Consider the following 25,469-nt stretch of genomic DNA (forward strand, 5'->3'; position numbering starts at 1 on the left):
TTCTGATCTAGCTCCCTGCTAATGGCTTGGGAAAAGCAGTGGAAGATGGTCCGAGTGCTTGGGGCCCTGCTGCTCAAGTGGGAGATCTGGAAGAAGTTACTGGCTCCTGATTTTGACCTGGCCCAGCCATGGGCATTGCAGCCATCTGAGGTGTGAACCAGCGGATGGAAGATCTCTCTCACTGTGTCTCTCCTTCTCTCTCTCTGTAACTCTGCCTTTCAAATAAATAAATAAATCTTTAAATAAGTAAATAAGAACTGGAAGGTGGAATTCTTAGCAGAAATTCCATGAACTTCAAAGGTCATGGAGGTCACAGCAATGGAATGGGGCTGGCAGAGCTGGGGAGACTTGGGAGAGTCCACGTTGTGAGGGAGCCCAGGACTAGAAGCAAGCCAGACTGGCTCCATCCTAGTTCCTTCTCTGCAAGCACACACTAAAGGAATCAGGAAGGAAGCCCCTGGTAACAAAGACTTATCGTTCATGACAAGAGTGGTTAACAAGATCTAGGTCTCGATAGAGACAAGCTAGAGAGGGCTCCACTCAGACTGCCCCCGGCACTCACAGTAACCACCGCTATCCCTGTTCCTTTACAGATAACATGGCAAAGACATACAAACAGCCCTAGAGCGCTGATGGCTTGGTCTCTCCTTCAACAGGCCACTCCAATAGTACCGTTTACTTAAATAAAGCTTCACTTATACTCTCCTCTTTATCCAGTCTTGTAATCGTCATCAACACCAGGGCTCATTTCACTCCGTTCTCCTGCAACACTATTCTGACCATATTGGAATGCAAGTCCCCGGCTACTCTACTGATCCAGCTTCCTGCTGATGTGCATCTGGGGAGGGAGTAGATGATGCCTCACATATTTGGGGTCCCTTCCAGCCACACCTAAGATCCAAACTGAATTCTGAGTTTCTGGGTTTGGCCTGCCCCAGCCCTAGCTGTTGTGGGCGTTTGGGGAGTGAACTAGTGGTTGGGAGATCTCACTCTGTCTGCCTTTCAAATAAAGTGAAAATAAATACTACAAATACAAAGGAGAAAGGATGCACAGAGGGTCAAGATAGGCCAGAATTGTCACTGTTTTACAAGAAAAACACTTCACCCCTGTCATTCTCTCTCTCCTTCCTGGCCTGAGAAGTCTGCTCAGCCTTGCACAGAGAAGTAGGACCATCGTGGGTCTCCTTTGTCCTCATTTCAACAGGTGAAGAACTGAGACGTGAGAGTCCAGTAAACTATTCACCTTACACAGCTTCAACAAGAGACAGGAGAAGGGGGCTGGTGCTGTGGTATAGCAGGTAAAGCCGCCACCTGCAGTGCTGGCATCCCACATGGGTGCCAGTTCAAGTCCCAGCTGCTCCACTTCCAATCCAGCTCTCTGCTGTGGCCTGGGAAAGCAGTAGAAGATGGCCCAAGTCCTTGGGCCTCTGCACCCACATGGGAGACTAGGAACAAGCTCCTGGCTCCTGGCTTCGGATCTTCAGATCTTCGGATCTTCGGATCGGTGCAGCTCCAGCCGTGGCAGCCAATTGGGGAGTGAACTGGTGAATGGAAGATCTCTCTCTCTCTCTCTCTCTACTTCTCCTCCCTCTGTGTAAGTCTTGAAAATAAATAAATAAATCTTTAAGAGGGAGAGAGAGAGAGAGAGGAAGGGAGAAGACGCAGGTCCTTGGGGTCATTTTCCATGCACACACAGAGCAAGTCACTTTGTGAAGTGTGAGGCGGGGATGAGGGGAACAGACTGAGGAGTGCTCTAGACTTTTCTCTTAAAAACTTTTCCAAAGAATGTTTAGAAGGGAAGAGCAGGCTGTCTCTGATTTGTCTGGTTCACCTAACTGGGTGTTTTAAATTCCATTCTGGTTCCTGAAAGCAAACTTAATTGCCAGTTATAAATGGAATATATAACAATATTTATGCTTATTTCCTGAAAAACAAAAAACAGCAACCAAGGCTGCAGATTTGCCATTTAGTCAGATCAAAAACAAAGGGCTAAAGTATGCCTGACGCGTGAGGAATGTGGAGAGACATTCCCCAGTCCTCAGAGGGGGTGAGGGCCTGCTGGCCTGGGCTCAAGGGGCTGCCCACCCCCACCCACCCATATGACTAGGTAGGCTGGGAGGAGGGAGTAAGTGGTCATCATCTGTGTATGAAGGACACTCCCCTGGGGCTCCCCTCGATAAATAACTCATATTTGAAACAATTGGTTCCCTCCACAAACAGTTATCCAACATCTACATTGTAACAGACACAGCAGCAGCAGCAGCGGTTCTAAGATGGATGGGATCTCACCAGGAACCTTAAATTCCACTCTGAGTGTTTGTGGAGGGTTTCCTGGTGTCTTCCTTTTTAATATGTTTTTTGCCCCAAGATGGAAATAGATTTCTTTGTTTTTAATAAAAACTGCGAGTAATTTTAAAATAATAGAGTTGCAAAAGAGCATAAAGAAGAAAGTTGGAGGTAAACATTTGGCGCAGCAATTAAGTCGGCATCCCAAATGGGAGTGCCTAGGTTTGAATCCTAGCTCTGCTCCCCATTCTAACTTCCTGCTAATGTGCATTCTGGGAGACTGCAGATGATGGCCAAAGTACTTGGGTTCCTGCTACCCACATGGGAGACCAGGGTGGAGTTCCTGGCTCCTGGCTTTGGTCTGGCTTAGCCCCAGCTGTTATAGGCATTTGGGAAATGGACCAGTGAATAGAAGATCTCTTTCTCTCTCTTTCTCCCTCTCCCTAATTCCCTGACTTGCAAGTAGTTTATATAGTTTAACTCCAGGAGCCTGGTGCAAGGTGTCTGGTGTGTAACAAATCTTCCCAGGCAGACAAATCAATTAATTCACAGGCTTTTATTGGGATTCCGCTCCCGGGCGAGGTTCACCGACCCCAACAGAGCAACAGAGTGGGGGCCAGGGATTGGGAGGGCTCCTTTTATAGATTTTATAGATTCAGGGCATGGGGGTTAAAGGTTGTGGCGGCTCTGATCCTCATTGGTTGACCTTTAGGCACCTGCGGGGACCTTGACAAGGACTTTTCTTCCCCAGAAGCACAGGTAGGGACTTCTCCATTCCCGGAAGTATAGGCCTTCCTTCCATGTGGATCCCAAAGCTACCACCTGGCAGCCAATGCAAGTCTCCCACAGGGATGGCAGAGTCTCAAGCATTTGAGCCATCATCTGCTGCCTCTCAGGATGCACTAGCAGGAAGCTGGATGGGGAGTGGAGGGACAGCAACAGGAACCAGCACATGATGGGGGCATGGATATAGGTACTGCAGGAACTTACTTCTCCTGGCCGGCGCCGCAGCTCACTAGGCTAATCCTCTGCCTTGCGGTGCCAGCACACCAGGTTCTAGTCCCGATTCTGTCCCGGTTGCCCCTCTTCCAGGCCAGCTCTCTGCTGTGGCCCGGGAGTGCAGTGGAGGATGGCCCAAGTCCTTGGGCCCTGCACCCCCTGGGAGACCAGGATAAGTACCTGGCTCCTGCCATCGGATCAGCGCGCTGGCCGCGGCAGCCATTGAAGGGTGAACCAACGGCAAAGGAAGACCTTTCTCTCTGTCTCTGTCTCTCTCTCACTGTCCACTCTGCCTGTCAAAAAATAATAATAATAAAAAAGAACTTACTTCTCCACAATGCCCAGCCCCTCAATAAAAAAATTTAAAATTTATTTGAAAGGCAGAGTTATAGAAAGGCAGAGGCAAAGAGAGAGAGAGAGGAGTCTTCCATCTGCTGGTTCACTTCCCAAAGGGCCACAGTGGCTGCAGCTGGGCTGATCCGAAGCCAGGAGCTTCTTTTGGGTCTCCCATATGTGTGCAGGCACCCAGAAACTTCCGCTTTCCCAGGCCATAGCAGAGAGCTGATCAGAAGTGGAGCAGCCGGGACTTAAACCGGCGCCCGTATGGGATACCAACATTGCAGGCAGTGGCTTTGCCTGCTATGCCACAGTGCTGGCCCCAGCCCTGGTTTTTTAATTAATATATATATCCAAAAGCACCATCGCAGAAACACACAGAGTGTGTGAGAGAGAGCTGGCCACTTCATAGCCCATTCAGACAGACACACAAGCTGTCAGATTCTGGGGTAAGCACAGGGGCTTCAGAAAGTTCATGGAACATGCACATTGTCCCTTCAATCCCACTTTCCCACGTACATGTTGAAGCCCCTCACACAGTCAAGCACTGCCTAACATGTCAGTCAATGACAGACCACATACATGATGGTACATGCCGCATAACCTAGATGCATACTTGGAGATTCCACACAGTCTATGATGCTGGCTTGACAACAAAATCACCTAGCGACAACTTTCTCACTATGTATCCCTGCATTAGGTGAGACATGGCTGTCCTCTTGTTATATCCTGTTTCAATCATCTAGAACAAACACTGTAGACTGAGTGGCAGAATATGAAGCACAAATTTATTTCTCTGGAGGCTGGAAGTCCAAGATCAGAGTGCCAGCATTGTCAGGTTCTTGGTGAAGGCGTCCTTCCTGGGAAAGCAGCAGAAGATGGCTCAAGTGCTTGGGCCCCTGCCACACACATAGGATATCTGGATGGAGTTCTTGGCTTCTGGCTTTGGCATAGCTATGCTCGGCCTTTGCAGCTATTTGAGGAGTGAACCAGCAGAAGGAAGGTCTTTCTCTCTTGCCTTTCAAATAAACAAACATTTAAAAATGAAAAAAAAAATTCTTGCTGGAATTCTAGGACCTGGGGCTATGCTGAAGCTGTCAGGACATGGGCCTCTCAAGGACTATTTGTAGGGCGAGCAAATGAACCCTGCACCTGGTTACAACTCTGGCTCTCCCAGGAGACAAGAAGGCCTAAGGCTGGCACAGAAGGTGCTCACTGAAGAAGAGGCTAATGATGTGCCTGTCAGTTCCTCAGAGTCAGGAACATGAGCCTCTGCCTCCCATTCCCCATTCATCCAGTCATGTGACAAGCCCTTGGGTATAAACTGGTGACAGATCCATATTTTTTAAAGGATTTTCTTTAAAATAATTATTTATCTTCATTATATTTGTAAGGCAGAGAGACAGAGAGCTATTTCATCCAGTGGTTCATCCTCCAAATGTTCCCAACACCTGTGACTGGGCCAGGCCTAGCTAGAATCCAGGAACCCCAAGGTCACCCACGGGGGTGGCAGGGGCTTAAGTACCTTAGAGTGTACATCAGCCATCAGCTGTGTCAGAAGTAGAGGAGCTGAGGCTTGAGCCAGGCACTCTGATAGGGGACGCAGGTGTCCCAAGCAGCTGCACCAAACACTTAAGGTGTTCACATCCTGGTGCAGGGGTCACTGCCTTATAGGTGGATAAACCTGGGACTGAATCCTGCCTCTGCCTCTTTTTGAGCTGTGTGACCAAGTCACTTAACTGCTTTCTGTGTATTCCTCACAGGAGAATGAGTAAAGACAGCAAGCACCTGCTTTACAGGGCTTTTGAGAGAGGAAGCAAGCACATCACCATTCGCAAAGCGCTGGCTGGTAGCTCTTACTGTTTTTTCAGCTTTTATGTGTGGACAGAGCCCTGCTGCCCGGCAAATAGCCCACTGGTACCAGTCTCCCGATCCTTTTTCCCAATGCTATGGAGGAAGCTAGGGTTGGCTAGGATTGGGGTCTTACAACAAGTTAATGCCAGGCAGAGGCAGACAGAGGGGACTGGCAGCCAGCTGAGCCCCTTGAATTTTGGACAATCCTCTTTTCAGGATATGTGTTATGTCACTAGCAGCCTGGGACGGCAGGATCTCCAAACCCCTGGCAGCTAGTTCACTTAAGGCAAGGTGCGTTAGTCCACCTGGCTTCAACACCCTTAACTGTACAATGGGAGTGATCACAGCCATGGTGCCCAGTGTGTACGTTTCTAAGCGTGTCTGATTGCAAGTAACAGGGCATTCATTCATCCTGTACTGAGAACCGGAGGACATGCACTGCAGCATACTTTCATTGCAATCCTTGAAACTTTATGTGGATTCAGTGTTCTTATCTTACAAATGAGGAAACAGAGGCTATTCAATTGCCTGGGGTCACACACAGCTCTGCAAGCGGCAGAGCGGGGACCCTGGTCTTTCCAACTACACCACTTGCCTCTGAATCACCAGGCTCAGCTATTACTGCCCTTAGCCCATGGAGCTGGAACCCCAGATGACCTTCGAAACCCAGAAGGGCTGGTTTCCCATTAAACGTCTGAGAGCCACAGGCCTCTGCTTTTCCTCCTGGGCACGAATGTCCATCCTTTGCACGCCTGAGGCTGTCTTTTTGCTGTGACTCTGAGGGTGGTGAGGCAGGGGGAAGGCTCCCACACAAGAGTTTGAGAACTGCTGGAGGCACAGCTGCTTCTAAGCCTCCCAGAAAGCAGAGTTGTGGCGCAGTGGGTTAAGCTGCCGCCATCAGCATCCCAGATTCCAGTGTCTCTACTTTGGATCCAACTCCCTGCTACTGTGCCTGAGAAGGCAGCAGAAGATGGTCCAAATACCTGGGCCCCTGACACCCACCTAGGAGACAAGGAGGGAGTTCTAACCGCTGTTGAGGCCATCTGGGGAGTGAACCAGTGGATGAAACATTTCTCTCTTTGTCTCTGTCACTCTGCCTTTCAAGTAAATAAATTTTTAAAACTTAAAAAAAAAGAAAAAAGCAGACACAGTGGAAAGTGCCAGAGGCCAGGTGAGGCACAGTTTCTGGAGTCAGACCCCGCCTCCTGGTGCCAGCTTCTTCACCTCTGAGCTCCTGCAATGTCCCAGGGTTACTGCGGTAGGTGAGTAAACAAACGCAGCTCCAGCTTCTTGTCTTGCTAGCATGGACACAGTGTATCTAAACATGTAACGTTTGTCTCACTGTAGCAGCCGCGCTTCCTAAAACTGTGCCTGGTGCAAATGTCGGTGGAAGAGATACCCTACAGAGAGCAAGTCTGCCAGGCTCTCAGACGATCCGAAATAAATCAGATGCACATACAACACGTGTGTGTATGCACACGCATGGGTACATAAAATGAAGAGAGGGGAGGGAAACTTGAGAGGTGTGAGTCCTGCTGGCATCCATGTGCAGGCAGTATGGGGGCGGGGGCTGTTGAACACTTTGGAACCCGAAGCTCTGGGTTCAGATGCACCTTTCCCAGCCCTGAGGCAGTGCCAGTGATGCTTAGAGCTGGCCTGACTGGTTACTCTCACTTTACCTGGAGGGTTTTCTAAGCTGCCTCAATACCTCTGCAAAAAGACACCTGATATGGATTCTCCCCTGGCCTGACCTCTACTTGGGCGTCCTCCAACATTTCAAAGAGGACCCCACTTTTGGACTTGGCTGTTCCCTTCTGCATTGTCCAGTTTCAGCTGGCATCATGTTAAATCATTCTACCTAGAATCTCCTGCCGCCTTCCATTTCTGGTCATCTCCAATATCTCAGCGGGATCTTCCTCCTCCTCCTCCTCCACCCCCTAGGACAGTGCATGGGGGGGGGGGCTGCCTTCATCAGTTTAGCTAGAAACCCTGTAACTCCTGAGGGGCCCCTGTAGTCCTTTTCCACCCCCTGGGTCCCATCTTGTTCCTTGGCTATACATTTCCATACCGAATCTCCCTCACTGCAAAACCCACCGCAGTGGGTCCCCACACCTCTCACGCTGAGCCCCCCTTGAATAAAGGACTCTCGTTAACCAGAAACGTCGCCGGAAAATCATTTCTCTCCCATCCCAGCCTGTGGTCTTCAGAGGGGTCCGGGAACAGGGCGCAAACACCTGGAAACCAGGGGGGGCCTTGGACACAGCTGGGGAGGGGGAAGGCGCTGTTTGCACCGACATCAGCCCCAGAAACGCATCACTGCCCCCAAAGAGATATTTTTTTAAAAAGAAGGGCGAATTCCGGGCATGAGCGCCCCCCGAGGAAGAGGGGGCTCCGCGACGCCCCCTCCCCGGCCCGCAGGTGCGCAGCCCGCGCCGCCCACCCGGGCGCGGCGTGGCGCGGCGCGGGCAGCTGCGCTCTAGGACCCGAGGAGGAAGAGCCGCCGGGAGACGGCGCCTGGAGCGGGCGCTGCCGCGAGCGGCCGGCCGAGGCTGGAGATGGACGGGGAGCGCTCCGGAGCCACATGGGCCGAGCTGCCGGGGCGGCGGCACCGGGAGCAGGATGCGGCCGCCCGTAATTAAATAGCATTTACTCTTATTATTACTAATAATAATAACGTAATCATACCTCTAGTCATAGCATACCATTTATCGGGCTCGGCGCAGGCCCGCGGGGAGCGCAGCCCGGCCGAGGTGAGTGCTTGGCGCGGCCCGGCCCCGCGGGCACAGAGGCCGGGGCCACCCGGGCGCGGGCGGGCGGGCCGGAGACGCGCGCGGCCACCTGGACAGATAAAGCAATAGCCTCCCCGAACCCCATTCCTCCCTTTTGGGGAGCCCTGCCCCGAAGTTGCAGAGTTGTGGTGCGGCCGGGGGCACCTGCCGCGGCGGCCGGGGGGTGTCATGGAATTTGTTTCTGTGCGGGGCTCTCCCGCTTTGGGGGTTCGCGGTTGCTTGGCCGGCCCCCTCCCCCTACCCATCAGGGGCGTCGCTGGCACCGTTTCTCTTGCTTTTGTGTTCATCCTGGCCCCGCACTGCCCAAGGTGTTGGAGGTGCCGCGGCGAGGGCCAGGGACCGCGGCCGCCCGATGGGCCGCCCTTGGCGGCTGCGGCAGTCACGCGAGCCCGGGGATTCAGGGCCTGCGGCCTGGCTCAGGGGCAGGGGGCGGCAGGAAAGGGGGGCGCGGTCTGGGCTCACGGGGCAGGAGGGCATTTCCGGTCGCGGGGTCTGACCCTGGGCTCCGGGAAGGGAGGGGGCCGTGGGCGGTCCGTGCTGGGAGCTCGTGGGGGGTACGCGGCAGGCAGGCTCTGGATCCCGGGGGTCGCCCCTGCGGAGCCTCGGACCCCAGCCTGGGACCCGCCTCCTGCCCACCCGGGGCTTGAGGGCCTCCTGGGAGGCCTGCTCCCTCTCCTCTTTACTCCCCTTTCCCCTTCAACTCTGGTTGGGGTGTTTTTAAGGTGCCTGGTTTGTGGGTCGTTTACATAGAGACAAAGCATTTGTGCAGAGGGGAGAAAAAAAAAAAAAAAAACACCGTGTGGAAACCATTCTCTCTGATAGCCCCGGGGGACTGTGGTGTCTGCGTGGTACCAGGGGCAGACCGGAGGGCAGGGGTCCCAAATGGGAGTCTGGGGAGCTTGAGCGGTGGGCCTGGAGTGGGGGGCCGGTGGCCCACAGCCGCAGCATCGGGGATTTCATTTCTCTGAAGACAAGCAGCTCCAACTTCTTGCCATTTTCCTGGGTGCCAGGGATCCATCCAGTCTGATGAAAATAGCAGAATGCAGATTCTTGAATTTGCACACAAATGTGATAATTATAGTACATTTAGCAACTGTGTTGGACACAGAATTCTAAAAGCATCTTTGGTTCTACTACCTGCCCCCGCCCCCAACCATACCCTCCCTCTCCTTTCTCCACTGTCACCTCCCCAAGAGAGGCTGGCCCCTGGCGAGGGACCCTGCTCCTGGCTGGAGCAGGTGTGAGACAGGAACATTGAGGATGGCTGAGAGACTGTGTGGGCCTTGGGCTCTGAGTTCTGAACTGATGGCTTGCCATGCAAGTGGGGACAGCTCAGAATGCGAATTTTGGGGGCTTATTGGCGGGGTTAAGAAGTTTGGGATGAGCTGACCTCCGTCTCAAACATGAGGAAAGTTGAGACATCAGTGAATCTCTTAAATAGCACCTTTTAGTTTATAACATGGCTTGGCTCATCTGTCCTTGGATAGACATCTTTCTTCCAAGATTTATTTATTTATTTGAGAGGCAGAGTTAGAGAGAGGCAGAGAGAGAGTTTCCATGCGCTGGTTCACTCCCCAGATGGCCGTAAGGGTGGAGCTGGGCCAATCTGAAGCCAGGAGTCAGGAGCTTCTTCCAGGTCTCCCACGTGGGTGCAGGGGCCCAAGGACCTGGGTCATCTTCTACTGCTTTCCCAGGCCACAGCAGGGAGCTGGATTGGAAGAGGAGCAGCTGGGACTCAACCAGCACCCATATGGCATGCGGCCCTGCAGGCGGAGGCTTTACCTGCTATGCCGTAGCACCGGCCCCTGGGTAGACATTTTCCATCTGTTTCTCAGGTGAGAGACCTGAGGCCCAGAGCATTGGGTATCTTTCTGGAAAGTCAGAGAAGCAGGGCTGGGACCGGCTGTTTTCTGTCTCCCAGATCCTTGCCTTTCGGGAGCCCTGGCTGTGGCTCAGCACGTTGCTTTTCTAGCCTCTTGTGAGATGCTGTGGGGCAGGTTTGGGATTGATGTCACCTGCAGGCTGGCTGGAAAAAGGAAGTTCACAGGGACAGACCAGTGAGAGAACAAGAAAATGCTCTGGTCTGGAGTCATGCACATATGGTGGAAGTGGTAAACTGGGAAAAGTGGGAAAGGCTTCTGCCAGAAAGGAGTGGGGAGGCGTGGCCAGGGAGAAGGAGGAGGAGTTCCTGGGCCAGCCGCTGTTGCTTCTGTGCTGAACCTCCAGTGGTTCCCTGAATGCGTTATCTGCATTCCCAGGTGAGGAAATTCGGGAATGCAGGACCAAGGCCGCCTGGCTGGGTTTGAATCATGTCTCTCTTTTTTAAAATTTTATTTTATTTTTATTTTTGACAGGCAGAGTGGACAGTGAGAGAGAGAGACAGAAAGGTCTTCCTTTTGCCATTGGTTCACCCTCCAATGGCTGCCACAGCCTGCACACCACGCTGATCTGAAGGCAGGAGCCAGGTGCTTCTGGTCTCCCATGTGGGTGCAGGGCCCAAGCACTTGGGCCATCCTCCACTGCACTCCCTGGCCACAGCAGAGAGCTAGCCTGGAAGAGGGGCAACCGGGACAGAATCCAGTGCCCTGACCGGGACTAGAACCCGGTGTGCCGGCGCCGCAAGGTGGAGGATTAGCCTAGTGAGCTGCGGCGCAGGCCGAACCATGACTCTTGAAGGTGCTGCTGCTTCCTGTGGCCAGCCTCTGCTCTGGTGCGTGGACGAGAACACACACTGGGCTGGGCTGAGTCAGCAAAAGCCGCAAGGGTAGAGGTGCAGGCTCTCCCCAGACCAGGAGGTTCCACTGGACTGGTGTGGTGTCTGTCCTGGGGCTCTGCAGGGCGGACCCAGCGAAAGTGCTACACTAGGCTTCTGGAAACAGGTGGTGGTGCATGGAGGGCTGGGGCTGAACTGGGAGACTGGAGTTAGTTCTGTCCTGCTGGGTGTCTGGGTTGTGTACATCCGGCTCAGGGCTTGGGCATGAGACGGTATGGGTGATGAACCTGAGCTTCCCCAGGGCAGGATCTAGGTCTGACTCCCTCTCTGCCTGCAGCCCCGGTGGGTGTGCCAGGAGGACGCTTTTGGCCCTTGCACTGTCAAGCTAAGTCTTTCCCCAGTGGAGGAGAGAATGGTTTATTTTTCCAGTGAGTGGAAGGAAGTTCTTGCTAGAAGCAGCGCCACTTGAAAGATGGATTGAGGAAAGCCAGAGAAAGGGCGTTCTGAGCAGGGAGCTGAGAGGAGCAAAGGCAGGGAGACGTGGAGAAGGAACAGGTCACCTGGTACAGCCACAGGGTAGGGGGCACATGTGAGTTAAGGTTCCTCTTGGGCTGTGCCACTGTGGTGGTCCCTTTGGCTCTCTGGGTCTCAGTTTCCCCTTCTGAAAGCAAGCCCTGAGATCTGATGATGTGTGATGCTAGCCTGTGCCTGGGGATTAGGACAAGAATCTCAACGAGACCAGCTAGAGGGGTTTTACACTCTGCATTACTTGAATGCATACCGGTCCAGCCGTGCCCTGGTTGGCCAGGCCCTTTGGGGCGTGGTTTTTCCTAGGTGAGCTAATTTAATCCTCATAGCAGCCCTGTAGGTGGGCACTGCCGTTCTCTCCATCTTACTGATCAAGAAACCATGGGGCAGGGAGGCGAAGTGACATTGCATAAGCAGCAGAGCTACACAGCATAAAGCCCAGGCGGTCTATCTTTGGAGTTGGCCCCGTGTGGGACAGGCAGGGGAGGGGGGACTGCTGGGGCCAACAGTGCAGACCTGTGCATTGTTCAGACAGCAGGAGGTAGAGGTGTCCCCTGAGGAGGGCCGAGCCGCAGCCCGAAGCCGGAGGCCCAGCCTGGCCTGACGGAGCGACGACGACCCACTGTGTCAGCTCCCCTGAGCCCCTGCAGAAGCCTGCTCCTTTCATCACATTTAATGGCCCATTGGAAGCAGGCTCGATTTCCTTTCTCTGTCGTCGCTAGCTCCGGGACCCCATCAAGCCTTGGTTATTGCCCCAGTGAGTCCGTTTCTTTGCGAGCATCCTGATGGCTTCTGCAGGCGCCTTAGCGCTGTCTCTCCATCACAGGGACAAGCAGCCGCATTTCTGCCTTCTCTGCTTCGGAACCAGCTAGTCAACTTCAGCAATCCCCGTGCCCCGTATCAGAGGTGGAGACACAGGCGACAGCAACCACTGCGTGTTTAGAGCCACTGCGAGCCAGCACTGTCTTTGAGACAGGAATAATTGTTAGCAGAGAGGCGGAGCCTGAGGCTCAGCGAGATCCAAAATCATATAGCGGTGGTAGAACAGGAAGTCAGATGGAGCCAGGCCTGTTGGCCTCCAGAATCCAGGTCTTAGCCTCCCTGCAGGAGAGGTGCCTTCAAGTTACTCCCTGTTGGGGCCAGCACTGCGGTGCGGTGGAGGTGCCTTCAAGTTACTCCCTGTTGGGGCCAGCACTGCGGTGCAGTGGTAAGCCGCTGCCTTGGAGGCCAGTATCCCATGTGGGCGTGGGTTTGACTCCTGGTTGCTCTGCTTCTGATCCAGCTCCCTGCCACTGTACCACGGATAGCAAGTGCTTAGGCCCCGTCACGCACCCACACGGGAGACCCAGATGGAGTCCCAGACTCCTGGCTTCTGCATGGCCCAGCTCCTGAGGTTGCAGACACTTGGGGAGTGCACCAGCAGGTGGGAGATCTGTCTCTCCCTCTCTAACCCTGCCTTTCAAATAAATAAAATCTTTTTTTTTTTTAAAGTTATTTCCACTCTCCAGGAAACTATTTTCTGTGTCGTGTTTATACATAAAGCTCATTAATTGTCACGACAATCTTTCAAGTAAGAGGTGTCACGCACCCTCTGGCTCTTGCTGCTCTGGACGGAATTGGAAAGGGTCCAGGGAGGGCACTGGATGCTCTGAGGCCCAGAGCTGTGTCTTCTGGCCAGCTCTTGTTTCTGAAGTGCTGGGGGCCGGCCAGCTGCCGCTCATTGAGCACTTCCCATGAGAGCTGCAAGGAAGGTAGAGGCTGTGACCTTTCTGGGGTTTCCAGAGGCCACCCTCATTCATCTGTGCCTTGTTCCCTGGAACATTCCATGTCATGCTCTGTGCCTCTGCTGGCAGAAAAACACAGAGCAAGGAGTCCAAAGTCCTGCTTTCTATTCCCAAATGCAGCCCACGCTGGCTTCGTGAGCTGGGGCACAAGCATTTTGTTGTTCTTGGCCTCAGTTTCATTTTTTTTTAACTTTGCCATCTTTTGAATTTTCTAGTTTATCAACATCGTTGATTTATTTTTTACGATTTATTTATTTGAAAGGCAGAGTTACAGGGACAGAGAGGGAGACGGGCAGAGAGGGTGGGGGGGTCTTTCCATTCACTGGTTCACTTCCCAAAGGGCTAGAACAGCTGGGGCAGGGCCAGGCTGAAGCCAGGAGCCAGGAGCTTCTTCCAGATCTCCCACGTGGGTACAGGGGCCCAAGCACTTGGACCACCTTCTACTGCTTTTCCCAGACCATAGCAGAGAGCTGGATTGGAAGTGGAGCAGCTGGGACTCCAACTGGCACCCACATGGGATGATGTGTGGATCGCAGGCCATGGCTTCACCTGCAATGCCACAACACTGGCCCCCTCCGTTTCATTAAAAAAATTTATTCATTTATTTTTATTTTTTTTAATTTTTTTTGACAGGCAGAGTGGACAGTGAGAGAGAGAGAGACAGAGAGAAAGGTCTTCCTTTGCCGTTGGTTCACCCTCCAATGGCCTCTGCGGCCGGCGCGCTGCGGCCGGCGCACCGCGCTGATCTGATGGCAGGAGCCAGGAGCCAGGAACCAGGTGCTTTTCCTGGTCTCCCATGGGGTGCAGGGCCCAAGCACCTGGGCCATCCTCCACTGTACTCCCTGGCCACAGCAGAGAGCTGGCCTGGAAGAGGGGCAACCGGGACAGAATCCGGCACCCCAACCGGGACTAGAACCCGGTGTGCCGGCGCCGCTAGGCGGAGGATTAGCCTAGTGAGCCGCGGCGCCGGCCAAAAAAATTTATTCATTTATGGTATTATTTGAAAGGCAGAGAAATTGACAGATTTTCCTACTGCTGGTTCACTGTCCAGATACCTGCAAAAGCGTCTGGGCCAGATTGAAGCTGGGAGCCCAGTGCTCGGTCAGTCTTCCATGTGGGTTGCAGGGACCCAAGTACTTGAGCCATCTCCTGCTGCCTCCTGAGTGTGCATTAGCAGGAAAATAGAACCAGGAGTGGAGCTGGGACTCGAACCCAGGCACTCTGATATGGGGTCTGGGTGTCCCAAGCAGCACCTTAAACAGAGTCCAAACACCTGCCTCCCGCCCCCACCTGAGTCTCCTCTGTGAAACAGTCACACTGATCCCGTTTTGTCTGCCTCTGGTATCCACAGGGTCAAACGAAGGAACTTACAAAGCTGGAAAGACTTGAATAACTTTTAGAATATTCCTGAATCCTCCACTTTCTGCTTTGATCCAGGCCTGGAACGTGGCAGTAGCCTCTAGACTAACCTGACTGTCCCTCCTGTCTTCCGTCTTCCACACAGCAGCTAAAGGCATCTTCTTGAGATCTAAGTTGTGGCTGCTGAAACCTGCCGGCGGTTTCCTGCCACACAGGGACCAGCCCTGGCTCCCAGCATGGCCTGCGTGGAGCTCTCTGACTGGCCTTGGCCTTGGCCCCCCCTGCTTCCCCCACTTCCCTTGCTTCCTGTTGGCTTGCTCTCCTCCCTGGCCTGCCGCCTCCTCTCCCTGAGCACCCTCAGCTGGTTGCTGCCTCAAGGCCATTGCTCCTGTGCCCGGTGCACTGTGTCCCTGGCACTCGCCGTCTTCGGTGACTGCCTGCTTTAAGAGCCTTCCCGTCCCATCCACCCTCCGTCACTCAGTGCCATGCTTCCTGTTTTAGTTTCTTTGTAATTCTTAGCTGTCTCTTTGCTTGCCTTGTGCATTTAACACTGACTCTTTGATTTATGTATTCGTTTATTTAATTTGAGAAGAAAGGAGACACACCCACAGAGAGACCTCACATCTGCTGGTTCACTCCCCAATATCCACCAAGACTGGGGCTGGACCAGGCCAGAGCTGAGAACCAGAAACTCCATACAGGGACCCTGGGAAAGGGCTTTATTTTTTTATGCTTTTTAATTTTATTTTTATTTGTTTGAAAGGCAGAGTGACAAGGGTGGGGTTGGGGAGAACTTCCATCTGCTTGTTTACTTCCCAAATGCCTGCAACAGCCAGAGTTGGGTCAGACTGAAGCCACGAGCCCAGAACTCCATCCAGGGCTCCCATGTGGGTGGCAAGGACCCAAGTTCTTGAGCCGTCATTGGCTGCTCCCCAGGGTGTTCATTAGCAGGGCGTTGGATCAGAAACTGAAGTGGAGGCCGGCACTGTGGTGTAGTAGGTTAAGCCTCTGCCTTGTAGTGCTGGCATCCCATATGGGTGCTAGTTTGTGTCCCAGCTGCTCCATTTCCAATCCAGCTCCCTGCCTATGCACCTGGGAAAGCAGTAGAAGATGGTCCCTGCATCCATGTGGGAGACCCGGAGGAAGCTCCTGGCTCTTGGCTTCAGGTTGGCCCAGCTCCTGCCTTTGTGGTCATTTGGGGAGTGAACCAGCAAATGGAACATCTTTCTCCCCCCCTCTCCCCCATAACTCTGCTTCTCAAATAAATAAATAAATCTTAAAAACAAAAAAAAGATTCTGAGGTGACAGCGGATCCTGGCACTGGGATATAAGATGCAGGCATCCCACATGGCGGCTTAACCAACGGCACCACAGTGCCCGCCCCAGCGGGGACTCTGTTAACTGTGCTTCCTCAGCGCCTGCAGAAGCCCTGGCACATAAAGGTGCCCCAGGGTGCTTTGTTGAATAAATGAATATGTAGTAACAGCAACTTAGCCACAGAGCAGCCCTGGCCAGGAAGGAGCAGTCTGGCCAGAAACTGCAAGGAAGCTGGAGTTGGTCGATGGGAAAGTTGCCAGTCACCCGGTCCAGAAGAAATGCCCATTTCTGATCTCCTCTTGGGGGAGGCCTACTGTGTAAATCTGCAGAACAGCTGGACAGGTGCCTGTCCTCAGCCTCGCCTTGCAGATGACAGAACTGAGGCTCACAGAGCCACTGGGAAAGCTGTCTGTGACAGTGCTGGATGGGATCACAGGCCTGGTGGACGGCCTGCATGCCCATTGGATCAGAAACTGGATCGGGCATGGAAGCAAGCTGGGCAGAGCAGCCCACGAACTCTCAGCGCCCACGGTGCATGGCCAGGATGTCCAAGGTCCCTGGGAGCAGCCTCGGGGACCTGGCTGCTCAGGAGCAAGCAAGCTGTGCATGATGGTAGAGAGGACCTGGGTGATTTTGGTTTTCTTTTCTTTTTCTAAATATTTATCTGTTTATTTGAAAGTCAGAGGGAGAGGCAGAGAGAGGGAGAGAAGTCTTCCACCTACAGGTTCACCCCCCAGATGGCCTTAATGGCCAGGGCTGGGCCAGACCGAAGCCAGGAGCTTCTTCCAGGTCTCCTGCATGGGAGGCAGGGAACCAAGCACTTGGACCATCTTCCATTGTTTTCCCAGGCCATTAGCAGGGAGTTGGATTGGAAGTGGAGCAGCCAGGATCCTGGCATTGCAGGCAGTGGCTTTACCTGCTGCACCACAATGATGCCAGCCTCTCAGTTTTGTTTCTTTTTCTTTTCTTTTTTTTTTTTTTTTGACAGGCAGAGTGGACAGTGAGAGAGAGAGACAGAGAGAAAGGTCTTCCTTTTGCCGTTGGTTCACCCTCCAATGGCCACCGCGGCCGGCGCGCTGCGGCCGGCGCACCGCGCTGATCCGATGGCAGGAGCCAGGTGCTTTTCCTGGTCTCCCATGGGGTGCAGGGCCCAAGCACCTGGGCCATCCTCCACTGTACTCCCTGGCCACAGCAGAGAGCTAGCCTGGAAGAGGGGCAACCGGGACAGAATCCGGCGCCCCAACTGGGACTAGAACCTGGTGTGCCGGCGCCGCTAGGCGGAGGATTAGCCTAGTGAGCCGCGGCGCCGGCCAGTTTTGTTTCTTAACATGCCGCTGGTTTCCAAGGGTTTGACAATGAGTTGTTTTTGTTTTGTTTTTTGTTTTTGTTTTTTTTTTTTTTTTTTTGTTTTTTTTTTTAAGATTTGTTTTATTGGCTGGCGCCGCGGCTTACTAGGCTAATCCTCCGCCTTGCGGCGCTGGCACACCAGGTTCTAGTCCTGGTCGGGGCGCCGGATTCTGTCCCGGTTGCCCCTCTTCCAGGCCAGCTCTCTGCTGTGGCCCGGGAGTGCAGTGGAGGATGGCCCAAGTGCTTGGGCCCTGCACCCCCTGGGAGACCAGGATAAGTACCTGGCTCCTGCCGTCGGATCAGCATGGCGGCCATTGGAGGGTGAACCAACGGCAAAGGAAGACCTTTCTCTCTGTCTCTGTCTCTCTCTCTCTCACTGTCCACTCTGCTTGTCAAAAAAAAAAAAAAAAAAAAAAAAAAAAAAAAAGATTTGTTTTATTTATATGAAAGGCTGAGCAACATGGAAAGAGGGAGAGACAGAGAAAGACATCTTCCATCTGCTAGTTCACTCCTCAAATGGCCAGAATAGCTGGGGCTGGGCCAGGCCAAAGCCAGGAGCCTGGAACTCCATCCACGTCTCCCACATGGGTGGCAGGGGCCCTAGGACTTGGGCTGTTTTCCCAGGCACGTTAGCAGGGAGTCGGATTGGAAGTGGAGCAGCTGGGACTTGAACCTGCACTCACAGGGAGTGCTGGTGTTCCAGGCAGTGGCTTAACCCACTGCCCTGCAACACTGGCTCAGGAGAGTTACTTTTTAAATATCTCACTTCAACAGCATATCCCATGGGTTGTAATGGGGATGCAGGAGCCTGGGCTGCAGAGACAGCCTGGGCTGTTGGAGCCGTTTCTGAGCAGATTGGCTCCAGGTTGTGGGACAAGCTTTTGGAAGGAGGGGCCCGAGGCTCAATAGGCTAATCCTCTGCCTTGCGGTGGTGGCACACGGGTTCTAGTCCCAGTTGGGGCACCGGATTCTGTCCCGGTTGCCTCTCTTCCAGGCCAGCTCTCTGCTATGAGGATGGCCCAAGTCCTTGAGCCCTGCACCCACATGGGAGACCAGGAGGAAGCACCTGGCTCCTGGCTTCGGGTCAGCGCGGTGCACCGGCTGCAGCGGCTATTGGAGGGTGAACCAACAGCAAAAGGAAGACCTTTCTCTCTGTCTCTCTCTCACTGTCCACTCTGCCTGTCAAAAAAAAAAAAAAAAAAAAAAGGAAGGAGGGGCCCTGTGTAAGCGGATCAGCAGGCTGCTGGCTCCTGGCTTGGCTTCTACTGGAGGGACAGAGAGCCCTGGGTGGGGTGGGGGGTTTCCTGGCAGAGGTGGCCAGTTGAAAAGAAAAAAGATTGTGGAGGCTGAGGCCCATTGCATTCACATTCACACTCACGCCTGTGGCCTGGCTGGGCCGTGGCCAGGCTGGCGCCAGCCTTCTTCCTCTGCAGCAGTGTGGCCTTGGGTGAGTCTTGATCCTCTGAGCCTCACTTCTGTGGGAGGTGAGTCTACAAAGCTCCCGCCTTGTAGACTGCTGGGATTCTCAGCTTAGGACGTTCAAATCTCAGATCCGTCTGGCAGCCCAGGGAAGCCCTCAGAGGCCCGCTCAGACCCCTCTTTTAAATGGTGTGAAGTGAAAGTGAAATGTGCAATGGCAAGAGGGATCCGTTCCCTTGGACCACGGCTGTGCTTCTGTCTCGGCTCACTAAAAATCAGGATTGGGGGGCTGGCGCTGTGGCGTAGTGGGCTAAGCCTCCACTTGCAGTGCCGGCATCCCATATGGGTGCCAGTTCTTGTCCCATCTGTTCCTCTTCTGATCCAGCTTCTCTTCCATGGCCTGGGAAAGCAGTAGAAGGTGGCCCAAGTGCTTCGGCCCCTGCATTCACGTGGAAGACCCAGAAGAGGCTCCTGGTTCCTGGCTTCAGATTAGCCCAGCTCTGGCCATTGCAGCCATCTGGGGAGTGAACCATCAGATGGAAGATCTCTCTGTCTCTCCCTCTGTCTGTAACTCCCCCTTCTTAAATAAAGTGAGAGTTACACGGGGGCAGGGGGGGGGGAGAGAGAGAGAGAGAGAGAGAGAGAGAGAGGTCTTCTATTGACTGGTTCACTCCCCAATTGGCTGCAATGGCTGGAGCTGCACTGATCTGGAGCCAGGAGCTTCTTCCAGGTCTCCCATGCGGGTGCAGGGGCCTAAGGACTTGGACGGACCATCCTCTACTGGCAAAATTAAACCTGTCCTGCTCTCTGAGTCAGCGTTCGGGGCCAGGTGCATCACAAGGGCCGGGCCTTCTTGGAGATGAGGTCACCGCAGGAAGTGCTTGTGTGGAGTGCGGCGTGTCTGCAGTCTGGACTCCCTGCTGCTCCTTAATTAAACCTGGGGCGAGGGAGAGCCTGGTGGGGAGGGACAGAGTGTGGGCTCCAGAGCTGACTGCCCGGGGGCAAATCCAGCTCCATTGCCTACTGAACGTGACCCTGGCAGATTCCTCGCCTGCTGTGCCTCCATTTCCTCATCTGTTAAGTGGGGACATAATAGTACTTTCTGATGGGATGTTGTGAGGGTTGCATATGCTGTTTAAAGCTCCTGGGGCCATGTTTGGTAGGGGAAAGTGCTTACGGAGTGGTGGCTGCTACCAGCATCTTTGTGGTTACATTGTTTCTCTGAGCATCCCACAGAGCAGTCAGCTGCGGCTTCTGCCTGCAAGGAGCTCATGATTTAGGTGGAAATGGGGACATGGCCACGGTGAGCCTGGGGGCTGTGTTCCAGTGCGGGTGGAGGGAGAAGCCTTCCTGGAGGAGCACTGTCTCAGCAGAGCTTTAGAGAAGTGGTGAGCATTGGTCCAGGTAGGAAGCTGCGGGCGTGGAGGCAGCTTGCGTGGGAAGCTGGGCGACCCAGCTTTCCAGGCCATGGGCAGGCAGTGTAGCCAGGCCTGCCACGTAGCAGTGTGCACCAGGCTGGGGAGCTTGGACCAGGTCCTCTTTGTAGTGTTATCGTGGACAGTTCTGTTTGCTTTTTAACTTTGTACTCATAGGAAGTTGCAAAAATAGTATAAAGAATCCCCTTCACCCAGCTCCCTGTAATGGTGACATCCTATGTGTCTGTGGGACACGATCAAAGGGAGAAAATTGGCCTCGGTGCACCCCCAGGTGGCAGAGCGTATTTGGCGTTCATTGGTGTGTGTGCGCGTGTGTGTATACACTTGGAAGGGCTTCTATCAGGAGAGTGGCCCTGGCTGTGTGTTAGGCAGCTTCCCCTGACCTCCAAATGGGAGCAGATTGGACAGGGCTCTTGGAAGGTGTTGACGAGGGTGTGAGGGGGTGGGCATTTGGCAAAGCACTGAAGTCACTGCTCAGGACACCCTTGTCCCCAAGGAGGGCCTGGTTTGAGATGTGGCTTCTGATCCAGTTTCCTGCTAATGAGCACCCTGGGAGGGAGCAGATGATGGCTCAAGCACTTGGACCCCCGTCGTCCATGTGGGAGACCCAGATAGAGTTTCAGGCTCCTGCCGTTGGCCTGGCTCAGCCCTGGCTATTGCAGGCATTTTGGGAATCAACCAGCAGATAGAGAATTTCTGTCGCTGTCTCTCTGCCTTAAATTAAAGAAAAGAAAAGAGAGGAGAGGAGAGGAGAGGAGAGGAGAGGAGAGGAGAGGAGAGGAGAGGAGAGGAGAGGAGAGGAGAGGAGAAGAGAGGAGAGGCGAGGCGAGGCCGGTGCTGCAGCTCACTTGGCTAATCCTCCACCTGTGGCACTGACACCCCGGGTTCTAGTCCCAGTTGGGGCGCCAGTTCTGTCCCGGTTGCTCCTCTTCCAGTCCAGCTCTCTGCTGTGGCCCGGGAGTGCAGTGGAGGATGGCCCAAGTGCTTGGGCCCTGCACCCCATGGGAGACCAGGAGGGGGCACCTGGCTCCTGGCTTCAGATCAGGGCAGCGCGCCGGCCATAGCAGCCATTTGGGGGGTGAACCAGCGAAAGGAAAACCTTTCTCAAGAAAAAAGAAAGATAAAAAAGAAAAGAAAAAGTTACAGAGAAAAGAGAAAGAGAGAGAGAAAAGAAAGAGAGAGAGAGAAAGAGGAGCCAATGTTTTGGCAGGTGGGGCCGCTGCCTGGGATACCAGCATCATGTGGGCTCCAGTTCACTTCCGAAATGCCAACTTCCGATCCAGTTCTCTGCTGATGCACCTGGGAAGGAAACGGAAATCACCTAAGAGCTTGGGCCCGTGCACCTACACAGGAGACCCAGAGGCTGTGGTATGGCACAGCCCCAGCCATTGTGGCCATTTGGAGAGTGAGCCAGTGGATGGGGGGCTGATCTCTCTCTCTCTCTCTCTCTCTCTCTCTCTCTCTCTGTATCCCTCTCTCTGTAACTCTGCTTTTCAAATAAATAAATAAATAAATCTTAAAAAAAAAATAATGAGGGCCTTCCAGATGGCCACAGTTGTGGAAGAGAAGACGGGGCAGCAGAGAGGAGAAATAGGTGAAGTGGAAGGAACTGGGGGTGGGCTGAGAACAGGATGACGGTCAGGGCTGGAGACAGGATTGGGGAGTCCCAGAGAAGGGGCGGGGTTCTGGGAGATGCTGAGTGCACTTTGGAATACGTTCAGAGGAAGGAACACCCAGCCCCTCTGGCGTGGACACCAGGGAGGACTTTCTGGACAATTTGAGCTGGTTTTCTTTTTTTAATATTTATTTATTTATTTATCTGAAAGAGGGACAGAGAGGAGGGGCAAGACAGAGAGAGAGAGAGAGAGAGAGTGAGCGCTTCTATATGCTGGTTCACTCCTCAAATGGCTGCAACAGCTGGGATTGGTCCAGGCTGAAGCCAGGAACCTGGAACTCCATCCAGGTCTTCCATGTGGGTGTCAGGGACCCAGCTGCTTGGGCCATCATCCACTGCTTTCCCAAGCACATCAGTGGGGAGATGCGTGAGAAGAAGAGCAGCTGGGATTCAAGCCAGTGCTCACATATGGAATGCCGGCACTGCAAGCAGTGGCTTAGCCTGCTGTGCCACAACGCCGGCCCTGAGCTGGGTCTTTAAGGCTGAGTGGGTATTGACTGGATGTGTTTAGGATTGGGAAAGGCACAGAGATCGTAGGCAATGAGGGTGTTGGACATCTGGGTGCCAGCACTCAGGGGGTGAGGGATGTGAGTCTGGAATACTGGGGAAGGGGTGAGCATGGCGGGAGGAATAGATGGGTGAGTCACCAGCGTGACTCATGAGATCATGAAATACAAGAGCTCATCAGGGGAGAGCGTGTAAGGGTGAGCAGAACAGGGCGCTGTCCCTAATGGAAGCCTGGAGCATCCATGCCGAGACCTGGGCAGAAGAGCCCCTAACAGGCGGAGCAGGAACCATCAGAGCGGTGCCAGGAGGACCTGGCAGTGCAGCCTCACGGAGCCAGGCAGTGGCAGGTGCAGTCCAGAGTCCAAGAAGAGGCAAGTGAAAAGCTGTGCCTCACTGGGCTCAGCAGCGGGGAGGCCCCTGGGCTGGAAGGAGCCTGGGCAGGCACCGTGCGGGAGAGTGCAGGAGCAGGAGAGTGCAGGAGCGAGTGGGGATGCCGTGAGTTGAGAACTGAGTGGGAGGTGAGGATGTGGCAACAGTGTAGACAACGCTCTGAAGAGGGCTCACTGAGAAAGGGAGGAGAGGTTGCACACTAGCTGAGATGAGGGGAGGGAATTATTTTGGGCCTGAGGAAGACTTGAGTGTGAGGAGGGATGGAGGGCCCCAGGGCCAGGTCTCGTTGCCTAGACAGGGATAATGAAGGTGGTGGCGAGGTACTTGAGTGCTGGGGCCGGGCTGCCTGCTCTGTGACCCTGGGCAAGTCGTTTACCTTCTCTGTGCTTCTAAGTATTCCGCTGTAAAAGGGTAAGAGTAACTATCTCCTTGGGTTGTTTGTCCTTAAAGAAGCAGGAAACTGTTAGGACAGCCCCTGGTGCCTGGCAGCTCTCAGCAATTTTTTTTATTTTTATTTATTTATTGATTGATTTTGACAGGCAGAGTGGACAGTGAGAGAGAGAGAGACAGAGAGAAAGGTCTTCCATTTGCTGTTGGTTCACCCTCCAATGGCCGCCGCGGCTGGCGTACTGCGGCTGGCGCACCGTGCTGATCCGAACGAAGGCAGGAACCAGGTGCTTCTCCTTGGTCTCCCATGTGGGTGCAGGGCGCAAGCACTTGGGCCATCCTCCACTGCACTCCCGGGCCACAGCAGAGAGCTGGACTGGAAGAGGAGCAACCAGGACTAGAACCAGGCCCATATGGGATGCCGGCGCCACAGGCAGAGGATTAGCCTATTGAGCTGCAGCGCCGGCCAAAAATCGAACTCTTCCCCAACATAGTGAAAAACGTGTTTCCATTGTGGCTCTTGGGAACAGCCCATGGCGTTTGGCAGGTGCAGCGCTCCAGGTTTAAACTCAGGTGCTCAGGATGCTGTTTCTCACTCAGCCCCACTGCTACAGAGTTGGCATCAAATCATTTCATTTTGTATCTCTGATGACAAAAGGGGGCTGGTGTTGTGGTGCAGCAGGCTAAGCTGCCACTTGTGGCTGGCCCCAAATGGCTGCAAAAGCCAGGGTTGCACCATGCCGAAGCCAGGAGTTGGGAACTCCAACCAGGTCTCCACCTGGGTGGCAGGATCTCAAGTACTTGAACCACCATCTGCTGTTTCTTAGGTGCATTAGCAGGGAGCTGGACTGGAAACAGAGTATCCAAGACTGGAGCTGGCATTGAATGGGTTGCAAGTTATCTCAAGTGGCAATTTATTATTTTTTAAATAATTATTCACTGTGTACTGCTATATTTTATAGCTAGTTTTTTTTTAAGACAGGATTTTATTCTATTTATTTATTTATTTTGACAGGCAGAGTGGACAGTGAGAGAGAGAGAGACAGAGAGAAAGGTCTTCCTTTGCCGTTGGTTCACCCTCCAATGGCCGCCGTGGCTGGCGCGCTGCGGCTGGTGCACCGCGCTGATCCGATGGCAGGAGCCAGGTACTTATCCTGGTCTCCCAGGGGGTGCAGGGCCCAAGCACTTGGGCCATCCTCCACTGCACTCCCGGGCCACAGCAGAGAGCTGGCCTGGAAGAGGGGCAACCGGGACAGAATCCGGCGCCCCGACCGGGACTAGAACCCGGTGTGCCGGCGCCGCAAGGTGGAGGATTAGCCTAGTGAGCCGCGGCACCGGCTAGCTAGTTTTTTATTAAAAGATTTATTTATTTATTTGAAAGGCAGAGATACAGAGAGAAAGGGGGGAGGGGAGATCAAGATTGAGATCTTCCATCTGCTGGTTCAGTCCCCAAATGGCCAGAATGCCTGGGGTTGGGGCTGGGCTTCCAGGCTGAAGCCAGGAGTCAGGGTCTTCTTCCAGGTGGTGCAGGGACCCAGGGACTTGGGCCATCCTCTGCTGCTTTCCCAGGTGCTTTAGCCAGAAGCTGGATCGGAAGTGGAGTAGCTGGGACTTGAACCAGTGCCCATGTGGGATGTTGGCACTGCAGTCAGTGCCACAGTGCTGGCCTCTCAGGTGGCAATTTAATCTTCTGTGCCACAACACCCATCCCCCACACAGTGTCCTGAAATTTGCTTTTTTTTTTTTTTTTCCTTAACTGTGCATGCAGGCATCTCCATGACAGTATATAAAGATCCAGTGTGTATTGTGGATTGTGGTGTTCTGTGGTGTGGACATACTATAATTTACTGATAGACAGATTACTTCTGTTTTTTTTTTTTTCACTCTTAAAAGTAATACATCCTTTTACAAATATAATTTAGTATTTATACCAGGAGTTTGGTTGGTTAAATTCTTAGAAGTAAAATTCTTGTGTCAAAGGCAAAGGGCATTTTATCATTTGAAAGACTTTGGCTGTGGGCACAGGTGTTTGTTCTACTGGTTAGGCCGTGGGTTAGGATGCCTACATCTCACACTGGAGGACCTGGGTTCAGCTTGCTGCTGTGGCTGATGAGGTTTCTGCTTAATGCAGACTCCAAGGTCGCCGCGATGGCTCAGGTAGCTGGGACACCTGCACTGACCTCCTGCTTCCAGCTGTAGCCCCCTTAACTGAGGCAGACGTCTGGGGAGTGAACCAGCAGCCGGACTTCTCTCTGTCAGTGTCTCTTTCTGCCTCTCAAATAAACAAACTAAAAAGTTTTTCAAATGTATATGAAAAATTGATTCATATCCATTTGTATGCCA

General features: G+C 53.5%; 1 protein-coding gene across 1 annotated transcript in view; it reads left to right on the top strand.

Annotated features, from left to right (window-relative positions):
* The first annotated feature begins 7,912 nt into the window (after positions 1-7,912).
* ZC3H7B (zinc finger CCCH-type containing 7B) overlaps positions 7,913-25,469 on the top strand; it is a 52,501-nt gene continuing 34,944 nt past the window's right edge. The window contains exon 1 of the mRNA XM_008275171.4: positions 7,913-8,225. The gene's annotated coding sequence lies outside the window, so the exon portion shown is untranslated. The remainder of the gene's footprint in view (positions 8,226-25,469) is intronic.

This window comes from Oryctolagus cuniculus, chromosome 11 (assembly GCF_964237555.1).
Source record: "Oryctolagus cuniculus chromosome 11, mOryCun1.1, whole genome shotgun sequence".
In the NCBI taxonomy this organism is placed as follows: Eukaryota; Metazoa; Chordata; class Mammalia; order Lagomorpha; family Leporidae; genus Oryctolagus; species Oryctolagus cuniculus.